This window comes from Entelurus aequoreus, linkage group LG12 (genome assembly GCF_033978785.1).
Source record: "Entelurus aequoreus isolate RoL-2023_Sb linkage group LG12, RoL_Eaeq_v1.1, whole genome shotgun sequence".
Lineage (NCBI taxonomy): Eukaryota > Metazoa > Chordata > Actinopteri > Syngnathiformes > Syngnathidae > Entelurus > Entelurus aequoreus.
Window position 1 is genome coordinate 55160160 of NC_084742.1, and position 15621 is coordinate 55175780.

The 15621-nt window shown below is 34.6% G+C and overlaps 1 long non-coding RNA gene across 1 annotated transcript; it reads right to left on the minus strand.

Moving 5' to 3' along the window:
• Positions 1–7922: 7922 nt before the first annotated feature.
• Positions 7923–8662, minus strand: LOC133662891 (uncharacterized). Its single transcript, XR_009828183.1, has 2 exons — positions 8540–8662; positions 7923–8467 (listed from the first exon to the last, which is right to left on the minus strand). It is a non-coding gene; the product is annotated as an uncharacterized LOC133662891 (long non-coding RNA).
• Positions 8663–15621: the final 6959 nt, after the last annotated feature.

A 15621-nucleotide genomic window follows, 5' to 3' on the forward strand; every position in this document is an offset into this window, starting at 1 on the left:
ACACATTTCAGGATTAAATGAATACAATTAGCTTAAAATGCCAGAAAAAAAATGTTAGCATGCTAACAATAGCATGATTACGTCAGAAAAGTTAGCATTCTTCCAAGGTGGCACCAAGTCTCAAAAGAAATGATTTTTTTAGGTTCGAACAGATAAAACTACTTAAAATGTTAGGATTGGGAACAGTTAGCATACATGCAAGACGACCTAAAGTATCAAAATCCACACATTTGAGGTTTAAATGTTAAAATGCTAGCATAAAATGTTAGCACGCCAACATTAGCATGATTTCATAGAAACTGTTGGTGCTCCTCTAAGATAGCGCCAAGTACCAAAAGCCATGGTTTTTAGGTTTAAACCAGTTAAATGAGCTAAAATGGTGGTATAAAACGTTAGCATGTTACATTGGGAACAGTTAGCATACATGCAAGATGGCCCAAAGTATCAAAATCTACACATTTCAGGTTTAAATGAATACGTTTAGCTTAAAATGCCGGACAAAAATGTTAGCATGCTAACAATAGCATGAGTACGTAGGAAAAGTTAGCATTCTTCTAAGGTGGCACCAAGTCTCAAAAGTCATGATTTTTTAGTATATATAAAATGTAGTAACAAACACTTTCATAACAATATGTAATATGCACATTATATACACTGCAAGCATATACTGTATATAATGTAGTAACAGACACCTTCATAACAATATGTATTATGTACAATATATACACTGCAAGTATATATATAATGTACAAACAGACACCTTCATAACAATATGTAATATGTACAATATATACACACTGCAAGTATATATATAATGGAGTAACAGACACCTTCATAACTATATATAATATGTACAATATACACACTGCAAGTATATATATATATAATGTAGTAACAGACACCTTCATAACAATATGTAATATGTACAATATACACACTGCAAGTATATATATATATATATATATATATATATATATATATATATATATATATATATATATATATATATATATATATATATATATATATATATATATATATTATGTAGTTACAGACACCTTTATAACAATATGTAATTGTACAATATACACACTGCAAGTATATATATAATGTAGTGACAGACACCTTCATAACAATATGTAGTATGTACAATATACACACTGCAAGCATATACTGTATATAATGTAGTAACAGACACCTTCATAACAATATGTATTATGTACAATATATACACTGCAAGTATATATATAATTTAGTAACAGACACCTTCATAACAATATGTAATATGTACAATATGCACACTGCAAGTATATGTATAATGTAGTAACAGACACCTTCATAACTATATATAATATGTACAATATACACACTCCAAGTATATATATAATGTAGTAACAGACACCTTCATAACAATATGTAATATGTACAATATACACACTGCAAGTATATATATATATATATTATGTAGTTACAGACACCTTCATAACAATATGTAATTGTACAATATACACACTGCAAGTATATATATAATGTAGTGACAGACACCTTCATAACAATATGTAGTATGTACAATATACACACTGCAAGCATATACTGTATATAATGTAGTAACAGGCACCTTCATAACAATATGTATTATGTACAATATATACACTGCAAGTATATATATAATGTACTAACAGACACCTTCATAACAATATGTAATATGTACAATATACACACTGCAATTATATATATATAATGTAGTAACAGACACCTTCATAACAATATGTAATATGTACAATATACACACTGCAAGTATATATATAATGTAGTAACAGACACCTTCATAACAATATGTAATATGTACAATATACACAGTGCAAGTATATATATAGAATGTAGTAACAGACATCTTCATAACAATATGCAATATGTACAATATACACACTGCAAGTATATATATATATAATGTAGTAACAGACACCTTCATAACAATATGTAATATGTACAATATACACACTGCAAGTATATATATATAATGTAGTAACAGACACCTTCATAACAATATGCAATATGTACAATATACACACTGCAAGTATATATATAGAATGTAGTAACAGACATCTTCATAACAATATGCAATATGTACAATATACACAATGCTGGTTGAGTTTGAATATTCATCACTAAAATAGTGAGTCGGTGGGAGATGGTGTTGGTTTGGGGCAGGAAAATGGATTTGAATCGGTGCCATTTTCTTGGTGTAAGTCTCTCAAAGTAAACATTAATTTGTGTCTATAAATCTGGCAATACACACATTGAACTACTCATAATGTGTAGAGTTCAGAGTTCCTTCTGTAAGCAGAAGACGACTCATTTGAGCACCAGGACTGAAAGTAGCAGGAGTGAATTGTTGGCAACCCAGCTGGCAGAAGACATTGATACAACGTTGATTATACGTACATGTCCTTTAAAACTAAAGTTGAAACAACGTGGCAAAATGGTTGTATTTGTAAATTGAGGCAACATTGATGTATAACGTCGGATCCACGTTGTTGGTCGGGAAGTGACCAAATATCAACGTCAAATCAACGTCACAACCTGACGTTAAACAAACGTTGTCAAAAAGCATGTTGTTTCAACGTTGTATTTGTTTTGTAGAATATTGGTTTGGGAAATGACCAAATTTCAATGTCAAATCAACGTCAAAATCCAACATTGACTAAACGTTGTCAAAAAGCATGTTGTTTCAACGTTGTATTTGTGTTGTAGAATGTTGGTTGGAAAATTACCAAATTCCAATGGTCAAATCAACGTCACAACCTGACATTGAATAAACGTTGTCATAAAGAATGTTGTTTCAACGTTGTATTTGTGTTGTAGAATATTGGTTGGGAAATAACCAAATTTCAATGTCAAATCAACGTCAAAATCCAACATTGACTAAACGTTGTCAAAAAACATTGTTGTTTCAACGTTGTATTTGTGTTGTAGAATGTTGGTTGGAAAATTACCAAATTCCAATGGTCAAATCAACGTCACAACCTGACATTGAATAAACGTTGTCATAAAGAATGTTGTTTCAACGTTGTATTTGTGTTGTAGAATATTGGTTTGGGAAATGACCAAATTTCAATGTCAAATCAAGGTCGAAATCCAACATTCATTAAAGGCCTACTGAAATGACATTTTTTATTCAAACAGGGATAGCAGATCCATTCTATGTGTCATACTTGATCATTTCGCGATATTGCCATATTTTTTGCTGAAAGGATTTAGTAGAGAACATTGACGATAAAGTTCGCAACTTTTGGTCGCTGATAAATAAAAGCCTTGCCTGTACCGGAAGTAGCGTGACGTCACAGGTTGAAGGGCTCCTCACATTTCCCCATTGTTTACACCAGCAGCGAGAGCGATTCGGACTGAGAAAGCGACAATTACCCCATTAATTTGAGCGAGGATGAAAGATTCATGGATGAGGAACGTGAGAGTGAAGGACTAGAGTGCAGTGCAGGACGTATCTTTTTTCGCTCTGACCGTAACTTAGGTACAAGCTGGCTCATTGGATTCCACACTCTCTCCTTTTTCTATTGTGGATCACGGATTTGTATTTTAAACCACCTCGGATACTATATCCTCTTGAAAATGAGAGTCGAGAACGTGAAATGGACATTCACAGTGACTTTTATCTCCACGACAATACATCGGCGAAGCACTTGAGCTACGGAGCTAAAGTGATAGCATCGTGCTTAAATGCAGATAGAAACAAAATAAATAAGCCCCTGACTGGAAGGATAGACAGAAGATCAACAATACTACTATCAGGAGACACCAAACCAAACACTGGACATGTAACTACACGGTTAATGCTGTGCCACCTGTCGAAGCTTAGCAATGCTGTTGCTAACGACGCCAACGCCAGCCAGCCCTCATCTGCTCATCAACACCCGTGCTCACCTGCATTCCAGCGATCGACGGCGCGACGAAGGACTTCACCCGATCATCGATGCGGTTGGTGGCTAGCGTCGGATAGCGCGTCTGCTATCCAACTCAAAGTCCTCCTGGTTGTGTTGCTGCAGCCAGCCGCTAATGCACCGATCCCACCTACAGCTTTCTTCTTTGCAGTCTTCATTGTTCATTAAACAAATTGCAAAAGATTCACCAACACAGATGTCCAGAATACTGTGGAAATTTGCGATGAAAACAGACGCTGTTTGTATTGAGATACAATGTGTCCGAATACTTCCGCTTCAACCATTGACGTCAGGCGCATACGTCATCATACATAGACGTTTTCAACCGGAAGTTTAGCGGGAAATTTAAAATTGCACTTTATAAGTTAACCCGGCCGTATTGGCATGTGTTGCAATGTTAAGATTTCATCATTGATATATAAACTATCAGACTGCGTGGTCGGTAGTAGTGGCTGTCAGTAGGCCTTTAAATGTTGTCCAAAAGCATGTTGTTGCAACGTTGTATGTGTGTTGTAGAATATTGGTTGGAAAATGACCACATTTCAATGGTGAAATCAACGTCACAACCTGACATTGATTAAACGTCGTCATAATGCACGTTGTTTCAAGGTTATGTTTGAGTTGCTCAGTGTCAGGACCTAATTCAAAGAGTTCTCAACGTTGTTTTAATGTCAAGAAATGCTTGAAATATATAGTAACCACGTGGCATGTGTGCTATATGTTGACACTAAGCTTATTTAAAATAAATAAATAAACAGCATTGAAGTGGTTTTGGTGGTTAACCAAGTAAGAGGACTGATTTGAACTCTCAGCGGTGATGTCATCAAATACACAGAAATACCAGTTATTTTGACCTGTCCATGGCCTTCAGAGGATGACGCAACATCCTGTGGACCATGTCATTTTTTTTCTTCAGAAGAGCGCCGGTCGGCGATAAATCCGGGTCACGGCACCAAATGCTGACGATTGCCTATCTGCGTCGTGTGATGAGTTTATAAACAACGGCTGACACCAGGGTTGCACTTTACTTAACAATAAATACAAATTGCTGTATTCAATCATTTTGCCATATGTGGTGCCCCTCTGGCGTAGCGATCGTGGACAAAAAGGAAGTAGAAAGGCGTGGCCAAAACATATACAGTGTCACAACAATTAATGCAGTGGGGGGGGGGGGGGCACTGACACAAAGGTTCCACGTAACGTATTTTGTTGTGTATTTTACATAAATAACACCCGTTGTGTATTTTACATAAATAACATCCATTGTGTATTTTACATAAATAATGTCTATTGTGTATTTTACATGAATAATGTCCATTGTGTATTTTACATGAATAATGTCCATTGTGTATTTTACATAATGTCCATTGTGTATTTTACATAAATAACATCCATTGTGTATTTTACATAAATAATGTCTATTGTGTATTTTACATAAATAATGTCCATTGTGTATTTTACATAAATAATGCCTATTGTTTTTTTTACATACATAATGTCCATTGTGTATTTTACATACATAATGTCCATTGTGTATTTTACATAATGCATATTGTGTATTTTACATAAATAATGTCCAGTCTGTATTATACATAAATCATGTCCATTGTTTATTTTACATAAATAATGTACATTGTGTATTTTACATAAATAATGTATTTTGTTGTGTACATAAATAATGTCCATTGTGTATTTCTCATAAATAATTCAAATTCTGTATTTTACATAAATAATTCCAGTTTTGTAATTTACATAAATAATTTATAGTGTGTATTTTATATAAATAATGTCCATTGTGTATTTTACATACACAATGTCCATTGTGTATTTTACATAAATAATGTCCATTGTGTATTTTACATGAATAATGTCCATTGTGTATTTTACATAATGTCCATTGTGTATTTTACATAAATAACATCCATTGTGTATTTTACATAAATAATGTCTATTGTGTATTTTACATAAATAATGTCCATTGTGTATTTTACATAAATAATGCCTATTGTTTTTTTTACATACACAATGTCCATTGTGTATTTTACATACATAATGTCCATTGTGTATTTTACATAATGTATATTGTGTATTTTACATAAATAATGTCCAGTCTGTATTATACATAAATAATGTCCATTGTTTATTTTACATAAATAATGTACATTGTGTATTTTACATAAATAATGTATTTTGTTGTGTACATAAATAATGTCAATTGTGTATTTCTCATAAATAATTCCAATTCTGTATTTTACATAAATAATTCCAGTTTTTTAATTTACATAAATAATTTATAGTGTGTATTTTATATAAATAATGTCCATTGTGTATTTTACATACACAATGTCCATTGTGTATTTTACATAAATAATGTCCATTGTGTATTTTACATAAATAATGTCCATTGTGTATTTTACATACATAATGTCCATTGTGTATTTTACATAATGTATATTGTGTATTTTACATAAATAATGTCCAGTCTGTATTATACATAAATAATGTCCATTGTTTGTTTTACATAAATAATGTACATTGTGTATTTTACATAAATAATGTATTTTGTTGTGTACATAAATAATGTCCATTGTTTATTTCTCATAAATAATTCCAATTCTGTATTTTACATAAATAATTCCAGTTTTGTAATTTACATAAATAATTTATAGTGTGTATTTTATATAAATAATGTCCATTGTGTATTTTAAATACACAATGTCCATTGTGTATTTTACATAAATAATGTCCATTGTGTATTTTACATAAATAATGCCTATCGTGTATTTTACATACATAATGTCCATTGTGTATTTTACATACATAATGTCCATTGTGTATTTTACATAATGTATATTGTGTATTTTACATAAATAATGTCCAGTCTGTATTATACATAAATAATGTCCATTGTTTGTTTTACATAAATAATGTCCATTGTGTATTTTACATAAATAATGTATTTTGTTGTGTACATAAATAATGTCCATTGTGTATTTCTCATAAATAATTCCAATTCTGTATTTTACATAAATAATTCCAGTTTTGTAATTTACATAAATAATTTATAGTGTGTATTTTATATAAATAATGTCCATTGTGTATTTTACATACATAATGTCCATTGTGTATTTTACATAAATAATGTATATTGTGTATTTTACATAACTAATGTCCATTGTGTATTTTACATAAATATTTCCAATTGTGTATTTTACATGCATAATGTCCATTGTGTATTTTACATAAATAATGTCTGTTGTGTATTTTACATAAATAATGTCTGTTGTGTATTTTACGTAAATAAGTCCAATTGTGTTTTTTTACATAAATGTCTATTGTGTATTTTACATACATAATGTATATTGTGTATTTTACATAGATAATGTCCATTGTGTATTTTACATAAATAATGTCTATTGCGCATTTTACATAAATAATGTCCATTGTGTATTTTACATAAATAATTCCAATTGTGTATTTTATATAAATAATGTCTATTGTGTATTTTACATAAATAATGTCCATTGTGTATTTTACATAAATAATTCCAATTGTGTATTTTATATATATAATGTCTATTGTGTATTTTACATGAATAATGTCCGTTTTGTATTTTACGTAAATAATTCCAATTGTGTTTTTTTACATAAATAATGTCTATTGTGTATTTTACGTAAATATTTCGAATTGTGTATTTTACATACATAATGTATATTGTGTATTTTACATAAATAATGTCCATTGTGTATTTTACATAAATAATTCCAATTGTGTATTTTATATAAATGTCTATTGTATATTTTACATAAATAATGTCCATTGTTTATTTTGCATAAATAATGTCCATTGTGTATTTAACATAAATAATGGATATTGTGTATTTTACATAAAATAGAAGATTTTGTGTTAAAACACACAGCAAACATTGCACACGTGTGGTTTAGCACGATTAAATAAATCAATCAATCAATCAATAAATGTTTATTTATATAGCCCTAAATCACAAGTGTCTCAAAGGGCTGTTGTGTAGCTTTTTCGCCCTCTGCTGGTCAAATTAAGAATGCATTTATCCAGTTTTAACACGACCACGAATACAAAAAACATCAAAGTCAGCATTTCTAAAACATTCCTACTTTGTTGTCCAGTCGCTGTTAAAAGTCCCATTTTCGCCATTTATTTAGATTTTTTTTTTCAGGGTCGATAGCGCCATCTTCTTCTACTCACCCCACAAATGCTTCACTGTTGCCCCCTGCAGGGTGGCGGGAGTACTGCATGCACGAGCAACCCTAGTTTGAATGGTTTCACCGAGACCATTTGGGTGTTGTTTGGAGGTCCGTAATGCTTTGACCCCGTGTTAGACGGCGAGTTAGTGTTCCCAACGCCACTCAGCCTGCTCACCAAACGCCACTAAGTATCACTTTCTTCCGCCTTACATGCAACGCATCATATGGCGCATGAGTGCTGCTTTCTGCACTTCATTTATAGGCCTCCAGACGAGATGCTTGGCGTGTCTGTAAATAAATACAGGGGAGGATTTATCCGGGGCCGCAGTTTCCCTGCGTTGATGGAGAAGAAGTGCTGACCTTTTCGCTGGCGTCCACAATCTGCGGCCGCCTACTTCCTGTCTTCCTCCTTCATCGTCCGTCTCTCCGCAGTCTCTTTCTTTCCCTGCTCCAGCTGAGGTATGAGGTGCTGGCTTGTTTCTGTCCTCCCTCTCTTCAACGCAAGCCTCCCCATCCTGCAGAGGTCTGCTGAGCGTGCTCCTCTTGCCCCATCCCAGACAGAACACTGCCATCTGTTGGCGGGCGAGGCAATTGCACGTCTGGGCTTCCTCCATGGAGAGACGCTGAGCTGGGTTTTTAAAACGATAAACAACATAGACGGTTTCCGCGGAGGGCCACAAATTGTCATCCATCTTCTTCCGCTTATTTAAGGTCGGGTCGCGGGGGCAGCAGCCTAAGCAGGGAAGCCCAGACTTCCCTCTCCCCAGCCACTTAGTCCAGCTCCTCCCGGTGGATCCCGAGGCGTTCCCAGGCCAGCCGGGAAACATAGTCTTCCCAACGTGTCCTGGGTCTTCCCCTTGATAAGTTTTCCAGGAAGTGGGTCAAGTAAACATGTTTGTTTTATCCCACTTACACGCCGTGATAATTCCTCTAATATTATTTCATCAAAAAGAGAGAGACTATTTCGGAGGGCGGTATCTGTCGTATATACAGTCCTATTTGTGTTAATAGAACCCAGTTGTAGCTGGGATGCGTTGTCTTTAATCTCCTTTCTAATGAGTTCAATTTTCTTATTAAAGAAATTCATAAAGTCATCTGCCGAGTGGGTGGAGCTACTGGGAGGAGATCTTGTTGGGTTAGCGATGCTACTGTACTAAACAAAAATTTAGGATCGTTTTTGTTGAGGCGGATGAGATTTAAGTAATATTTAGCTTTAGCTGAGGTAAGTATGCGTTTATAAGTTATTAAACTATCACTCCATGCTTGATGGAAAACCTCAAGTTTAGTCGCGCGCCATTTGCATTCCAGCTTTCTACATCAGTGGCCCGGTACCGGTCCGTGGACAGATTGGTACCGGGCCGCACAAGAAATTTAAAATGTTTTAATTTTTATTTTTATTAAATCAACATAAAAAACACAATATATACATTATATATCCATATGGATCAATACCGTCTGCAAGGATACAGTCCGTAAGCACACATGATGGTATTTCTTTATGACAAAAAATAAAAATTAAAAATACCATAACCCCCCCAAAATAAGTAATATTTTTGGTTCATTTAATAGTTAAAACTAATTTACATTATTGCAATCAGTTGATAAAACATTGTCCTTTACAAATATAAAAGCTTTTTACAAAAACCTACTACTCTGCTTGCATGTCAGCAGACTGGGGTAGATTCTGCTGAAATCCTATGTATTGAATGAATAGAGAATCCTTTTGAATCGGGAAAATATCGTTTTTGAATCGAGAATCGCGTTGAATCGAGAAAAAAAAAATCGATTTTGAATCAAATCGTGACCCCAAGAATCGATATTGAATCGAATCGTGGGACACCCAAAGATTCGCAGCCCTACTATCAATGGTTTCGCGCAGGGCGTCATCAAAGTTGTTAGTGAGGTTATCAATAGAGCCGACGTCATTTGGGAATGGTGCCATTACCGAAGGCAGTAGGTCAGCAAGAGTCATCGTTGTGGCAGCATTAATGTTGCGGCTGCTATAACAGTTATTATTATTATTATTAGCTCATTGACAATGAGTCAGAACTTCGAATTTTATAAGGTAATGATCGGACATTACTTTAGTACACGGGAGTATCATAACTTTGGAGGTGGTGACACCCCTGACAAGCACTAGATCTATCGTATTACCGTTGTGATGCTTGGGTTCATGTATTATTTGTGTAAGACCACAGCTATCAATTATGGTCTGGAGCGCCACGCACTGAGGATCCGATGGGGTATTCATATGGATATTAAAGTCCCCCATTATGATTATATTGTCGGCATGCGTCACTAGATCAGCAACGAACTCTGAGAATTCACCGATAAAGTCCGAATAGGGCCCTGGGGGGCGGTAGATAACAGCCAGGTGGAGAGGCAGCGGTGTGACAGACCTCATAGTAAGCACCTCAAATGATTTATATTTATTATTTAGGTTAGGGTTAAGGTTCAAGTTTTCATTGTATATTAGTGCGACCCCCCCACCCCTTTTAAGGGGACGGGCAACATGTTCATTCGTATAGTTAGTTAGCTCATTTAGCGCAAAAAAATCGTCTGGTTTGAGCCAGGTTTCGCTAAGACCAATGACGTTAAGATTGTTGTCTCTAACGACCTCATTAACTAATAACGTTTTGGGAGACAATGATCTCATGTTTAAAAAGCCCATATTATAGGTAGTGGGCTGTTTTGAGGAGTTTTTGTTGAATTTATCCGTAGTAGCAATATTAACAATGTTGCGTTTATTATGTGTAGTGCACTTTAAATAGTGTCGACCATATCTAGGAATTGATATGACGGGAATTTTCAGATAGTTTGCTTGGTGCTGCGATAAACTGAACACATCATAATTTGCCACCTCAGTAGAATGCATGTCTACCTCTGACACAGTCACAACAGAATGTGAGTTGTGTATTATTCTAAGAGAATTGCTATGTGTGCAGGGATTATCCAGCCTGGCAAGTTCTAGCTTAACTGACTCCTCACCCGGACTAGCAGACTCTGTAATTGCCTGTGACCGGGCTTGCTCTAGTGTAGTTAGTCAAGTGTGACTCAAACAGTAGTGTATGTTCCCAGTCAGGATGATGGCGCCTTCCTGGTTAGGGTGAAGGCCGTCTCTCATCAGCAAGCCTGGTTTGCCCCAGAAAGAGGGCCAATTATCAATAAACGTTAGTCCCTGTTGTCTACAGAAGCTAGGCAGCCACTTGTTAAGCGAGACTAATCTGCTATATCTCTCATCATTGCCTCTCGCAGGCAGGGGACCAGAGACAATGATTTGCAAATCCTTTTCAACTTATGTTCAATTGAATAGACTGCAAAGACAAGATACTTAATGTTCAAACTGGTAAAATGTGTTATTTTTTTGCAAGTATTAGCTCATTTGGAATTTGATGCCTGCAACATGTTTCAGAAAAACTGGCACAAGTGGCAAAAAAAGACTGAGAAAGTTGAGGAACGCTCGTCAAACACTTATTTGGAACATCCCAAAGGTGAACCAATGATTTTAGTCTAGTTATCTGTAGTCAATCCTCTAATGGTAAAAGTAACTTATACTTTGTTATTAATACCAATGATTTTGTCTGATTATTTGTAGTCAATTATCTGATGGTGTTAATAACTTTCACTTTGTTATTAATACCAATGATTTTAGTCTGGCTATCTGTAGTCAAACCTCTGAATGGTGTTTATAATTTGTACTTTGTTATTAATACCAATGATTTTGTCTGGTTATTTGTAGTCAATCCTCTAATGGTGTTACTAACATTTACTTTGTTATTAATACCAATGATTTTGTCTGATAATCTGTAGTCAAACCTCTGAATGGTGTTTATAATTTTCACTTTGTTATTAATACTAATGATTTTGTCTGGTTATTTGTAGTCAATCCTCTAATGGTAAAAGTAACTTATACTTTGTTATTAATACCAATGATTTTGTCTGGTTATTTGTAGTCAATCATCTAATGGTGTTAATAACATTTACTTTGTTATTAATACCAATGATTTTGTCTGATTATCTGTAGTCAATCCATTAATGGTGCTGATAACTTTCCTTTTGTTATTAATACCAATGATGTTGTCTTAATATTTGTAGTCAAGCCTCTAATGGTGTTAATAACTTTCACTTTGTTATTAATACCAATGATTCAGGTCTGATAATCTGTAGTCAAACCTGAATGGTGTTTATAATTTTGATTTTGTTAATAATACCAATGATTTTGTCTGATAATCTGTAGTCAATTCTGTAATGGGGTTAACTTTCACTTTGTTATTAATACCAATAATTTTGTCTGGTTATTTGTAGTACCGTAAATCCTCTAATGGTAAAAGTAACTTATACTTTGTCATTAACACCAATGATTTTGTCTGATAATCTGTAGTCAAACCTCTGAATGGTGTTTATAATTTTCACTTTGTTATTAATACCAATGATTTTGTCTGGTTATTTGTAGTCAATCCTCTAATGATAAAAGTAACCTATATTTTGTTATTAATACCAATGATTCAGGTCTGATAATCTGTAGTCAAACCTGAATGGTGTTTATAATTTTGACTTTGTTAATAATACCAATGATTTTGTCTGATAATCTGTAGTCAATTCTGTAATGGGGTTAACCTTCACTATGTTATTAATACCAATGATTTTGTCTGTTTATCTAGAGTCAATCCTTTAATGGTGCTAATAACTTTCCTTTTGTTATTAATACAGATGATGTTGTCTTAATATCTGTTGTCAATCCTCTAATGGTGTTAATAACTTTCAGTTTGTTATTAATACCAATGATTCAGGTCTGATAATCTGTGGCGAAGTTGGTAGAGTGGCCGTGCCAACAATCGGAGGGTTGCTGGTTAATGGGGTTCGATCCCCACCTTCTACCATCCTAGTCACGTCCGTTGTGTCCTTGGGCAAGACACTTCACCCTTGCTCCTGATGGCTGCTGGTAGCGCCTTGCATGGCAACTCCCTCCATCCGTGTGTGAATGTGTGTGTGAATGGGTGAATGTGGAAATACTGTCAAAGCGCTTTGAGTACCTTGAAGGTCGAAAAGCGCTATACAAGTATAACCCATTTATTATTTATTTATTTGTTATTAATACCAATGATGTTGTCTTAATATCTGTAGTCCATCCTCTAATGGTGTTAATAACTTTCACTTTGTTATTGATACCAATGATTTTAGTCTGGTTATCTGTAGTCAATCCTCTAATAATGTTCATAACTTTCACTTTGTTACTAATACCAATGATTTTAGTCTGGTTATCTGTAGTCAAGCCTCTAATAATGTTCATAACTTTCACTTTGTTACTAATACCAATGATTTTAGTCTGGTTATCTGTAGTCAAGCCTCTAATAATGTTCATAACTTTCACTTTGTTACTAATACCAATGATTTTAGTCTGGTTATCTGTAGTCAAGCCTCTAATAATGTTAATAAGTTTCACTTTGTTACTAATACCAATGATTCAGGTCTGATAGTCTGTAGTCAAACCTGAATGGTGTATATAATTTTCACTTTGTTATTAATACCAATGATTTTGTCTGATAATCTGTAGTCAATCCTGTAATGGGGTTAACTTTCACTTTGTTATTATTACCAATCATTTTGTCTGATTATCTGTAGTCAATCCTTTAATGGTGCTAATAACTTTCCTTTTGTTATTAATACCAATGATGTTGTCTTAATATCTGTAGTCAATCATCTGATGGTGTTAATAACTTTCACTTTGTTATTGATACCAATGATTTTAGTCTGGTTATCTGTAGTCAAGCCTCTAATAATGTTCATAACTTTCACTTTGTTACTAATACCAATGATTCAGGTCTGATAGTCTGTAGTCAAACCCCTGAATGGTGTATATCATTTTTACTTTGTTATTAATACCAATCATTTTGTCTGATAATCAGTAGTCAAACCTGTAATGGGGTTAACTTTCTCTTTGTTATTTTTACCAATCATTTTGTCTGATTATCTGTAGACAATCCTTTAATGGTGCTAATAACTTTCCTTTTGTTATTAATACCAATGACGTTGTCTTAATATATGTAGTCAATCCTCTAATGGTGTTAATAACTTTCACTTTGTTATTGATACCAATGATTTTAGTCTGGTTATTTGTAGGCAAGCCTCTAATAATGTTCATAACTTTCACTTTGTTACTAATACCAATGATTCAGGTCTGATAGTCTGTAGTCAAACCTCTGAATGGTGGTTATAATTTTGACTTTGTTATTAATACCAATGATTGTGTCTGATAATCTGTAGTCAATTCTGTAATGGTGTTAACTTTCACTTTGTTATTAATACCAATGATTTTGTCTGATTATCTGGAGTCAATCCTTTAATGGTGTGAATAGCTTTCACTTTGTTATTAATAACATTGATTGTGTCTGATTATCTGAAGTCAATCCTCTAATGGTGTTCATTACTTTCACTTTGTTCGTTGTGAGTATTAGGTTGCACTTTTAACTATCCATCAAGGAACGGCTCATTAGATTTTGTTGCTGTTCTGTCAATTTCCTGGACTTTACTGGAAATGTAAGCCTTTTACTTTGCTGACTAATCTCCTTCTGGGGCTAATTGGCAGATGAAATGTAAACACAGAATAATCAAGGACGTTTTTCACACTGCAAACTCCCACATTTCCAAAGCGAGATAAGTGTCGGTCAGGCATGGGAAGCGAGTTCTCATGCGGATCCCCTGCAGGCTTCTTGAAAAAGTCTGCGTTATTCCGCATGCACTAGGTGCCACATTCCATATGCAAGGATGCCGTTTATTTTGCCAGTACTCGGACTCCTTCTCCCTCTCGTTCTCATTTCCCGAGCTTCTGTTGCGAAGGGAGCGCAATAAGAAAGTGTGCCAGCGTAAAAACCATAACAGTTGTTGTTCATTGTCTTTGGCAGGAGATAGATGTTCGAGTCCTTGGCGGGTAAAGAGCTCGGAGCATGAAGTGGTTCAGCCACACTGTTGTAACACGTGGCTTGGCATTGTCTTGCTGAAATAAGCAGGGGCGTCCATGATAACGTTGCTTGAATGGCACAACATATATGGCTCCAAAACCTGTGTGTACCTTTCAGCATTAATGGTGCCTTCACAGATGTGTAAGTTACCCATGTCTTGGGCACTAATACACCCCCATACCATCACAGATGCTGGCTTTTACACTTTGTTCCTCTTTGGTCCAAAGGACACGACGTCCACAGTTTCCAAAAACTATTTGAAATGTGGACTCGTCAGACCACAGAACACTTTTCCACTTTGCATCAGTCCATCTTAAATGAGCTCGGGCCCAGCGAAGCCGGCGGCGTTTCTGGGTGTTGTTGATAAATGGCGTTCGCTTTGCATAGTAGAGTTTTAACTTGCACTTACAGATGTAGCGACCAACTGTAGTTACTGACCAGTGGTTTGGTTTTCTGAAGTGTTCCTGAGCCCATGTGGTGATA